Here is a 3,267-nt window from a genome sequence, read left to right on the forward strand (position 1 = left end):
CTCCGCGTAGAGCCATCGCGCCTACAGTGAAATTAGAGCTGGTGTCATCCACAGTGTATTAAGCCAGTCCCCATTCACGATCTTTCATCTTCATGTGAAAAAAATAACTGCAGAACTACACAAGCGAACTGCCTGTTATGTATTACATAGATTTATTTAGGTGAGTTACATCTATTAATGGCAAATTCAGCTTCTGTGCTAACTCCATGGGACCTATCATGTACTCTGACGAACCTGTATCAATAATCGCAACCTCGTCTTGGCCGTTGACGGTCACTGTTTCATATATATAATTGATGAGGTAGTCACTGTCGTTTAAGTCACGGACGGTCAAGGTGCTGTCCTATAGATTTAAGGTGCAGTTCAAATAGTATATAAGGTTTAAATCCAAGTAGTAGGCGTTCTGGCAACTTCTGCAACGCCCGCTGGTGCCAAACCATATCGGTCTTTGCCGTTCGTTGCGTGGAGAGAGCATGCTACATGGGCAACAGCTTGCTCCTCACATTCTTTCGACCACTCATTGACTCTACCTATACGGAAGAGGGTAGAGACAATAATGCCATAGCCGACAACGACTGAAGGTGGTCGTCCATATATATAAATATATATATACATACATATATATATATATATATATACATACGCATATATATAAATATAAATATGTACATATATATAGATACAAATATATATATATATATAAGTGTATATCTTATCTTTCTGTGCCATCACCAATGCGAACTACTTAGCGCGATGTTTCATGTTGTCTAGCATTGAGGCATCAAAATATTTAAAATTGTCAAGGAATGTTTTTATCGGTCCACCTCGAGCTTGCCTGTCTTCAGTCTTACCGCTGGGGCTCGAAGCTCGCGTCCCCGTCCGGCTTGGACACTCGCTCGGTGTAAGGGTGCGCAACATATAGAGTCGACCAGACAAAGGTTTTAACGAGTCTGATTTATATTTGCATTGAGAGCTTGCCGTCTGTTAAGATGGTCCGGAGTTTGGAGAATGCATCTCTTGCTCGTCCGATTCTGCGTCTGATTTCCTTCTCGCAACGAGCATCTGAGATGACAAGAGCTCCTATATAATTGAAGGAGGAGACCTGCTGGATTTGTATTTCTCTCTATATATCTTATTTATTTATTCATGTCTTTGTATATGTATATGTATATATATCGAAATCTAAATAGATCAAAAGAATATTAGATTTCTATTAAAATATGATCGCCACCCCCTCCACTGTTTTATTGGAAAATAAACAGGGAAACATATCTCTTTCAACTGAATTAATCATTTCAAGAATATTAAAGTTACAATCCCTGTAATGAAGAGATTAAGTAAACTCATGTTAAAATTTCCTGTATTCTATTATTTCTAATTTTACATGAAAATACATTAAATCTATATTCATTTTAGATATATGTTACACATTCTACTAAAATATTATGTTTCTAAATTACTCATTGGGACGTTTAAAAAAAAAAAAAGATAAATATAAACGACAAGCCCTGCTTACCCAAATAACCCCCCAAACCACACGGGCCAAAGTTACTCCGCAGATCCCTCGTGATCGACGCCCCTGAGTGGGAGAGCGCCCCGGGGACAGCCTCCCGCTCGCTTCCTCAGCACCCTCACCTGATCGTAAGAGCTCCCGTCATCACGGTTCTCTCCTCTTGTGCCGTGCGCCCGTGATTTCCCTCGCTTTTCTAACACTCATGGAAGATTCCTAACCTTCCATATATATGTATAAATATATATATGTATTTATATAGATACACATAACTGCTATGATGGTCCAGTGGTTAGAGCACTGGACTCCGACCCTCATGGTCCCGAGTTGATTAGGAAGGGCATCCAATCAGGCAACGGTGAGACAGCCAATTAACCTCTCAAATAATGAACTGAGAGAGGCCGATTTCCTGTAGTGGAATAAATGACTGTTGAAAATATATACATATATATTCATACATTTATATATATATATATGTATATATATGCATATATATACATATATATACATATATACATATGTATATATATACACATATACAGACAATGAAACATTGATAAACTTTACAGAGCACCTTTGAAGACACCAATCTTATATCATATGAATAGAAAATTACCTCCCTTCTCTCTTTAGCCTGTTGTCTAGTACAGTGGTAACGTGTCGGCCTCTCATCCGTGGGGTCGGCGGTACGCGCCCCGCCCAGGCGCGAGAAGTTGAAATTGTCGCCTGTGGGTTACTGCTGTGGCTGGGCATACAGAGAGAGGGACGGAGGGAGGGAGAAAAGGAGAGAGAGAGGGAGGGAGAAAGGGAGAAAATGAGAGAGAGGGGAGAGAGAGAGAGAGGGGTGGGAGGATTATTAGCCACGGCAAATGCTGAGGCCGAGTTTTCAAACACCTTCGTCCTTCTTTGATTTCTCATCTGACGACAGCTGGTGCCTGTGAATTAAGCAACTTGTATTGCTAAATAATCACTATTAAGCCACGATATGAAACGATATTTCATATCTGTAAATCTTTATACTTATGCTTCGCAAAGGTTGATGAATCACTTAACTTTTGATCCAGGTGGATGCCATTCCCGGTATGAGAACCACCTACTCTACATCTCTCTTATTTTGGAAAAGCAATGAAACATCCCACCTGCATTCAGTAATTACATTCTCATTTCTAACAGTAAATTTGTATAAATGTAACTAAAATGGAGTAATGAAATTAACCAATGTGATCTACGTGCGCGCGCGCGTGTTTGTGTGTGTGGTAGCATGATTAGTAATTCTACCATTATCATAAATGAACTTAAACGAGATGATAGTTAAAGAAGTCCATGCATGAAAAAAATATAATACTTCTAATATTCACTTTATTTTCTACACAATGTAAATAGTTGTTTTTGTATACCCTGTAGTCTTTCTTTTTCATAACTACTGTTAAAACAGATTACACAGAGAGAGAGAGAGAGAGAGAGAGAGAGATAGAGAGAGAGAGAGAGAGAGAGAGAGAGAGAGAGAGAGAGAGAGAGAGAGAGAGAGAGAGAGAGAGAGAGAGAGAGAAAGTGAAAAGACCAAACAGGACAATGAAACGGTGAGTAAAGGAGTAGATATATGAAAAAGGTAGGGTGACGAGGCATGTTACAGTTCAGTGCTTGCGACTACAAATAGTTCATAGCTTTACATTAAACATTATGGAAATGGTCTGCTGAATTACCTTGCATAGTTTGCTTGGTTTTCCTTTCTTCCTCTTTGTTATTACTGTTGTTAA

Source organism: Penaeus chinensis, chromosome 1 (genome assembly GCF_019202785.1).
Source record: "Penaeus chinensis breed Huanghai No. 1 chromosome 1, ASM1920278v2, whole genome shotgun sequence".
Classification (NCBI taxonomy): domain Eukaryota; kingdom Metazoa; phylum Arthropoda; class Malacostraca; order Decapoda; family Penaeidae; genus Penaeus; species Penaeus chinensis.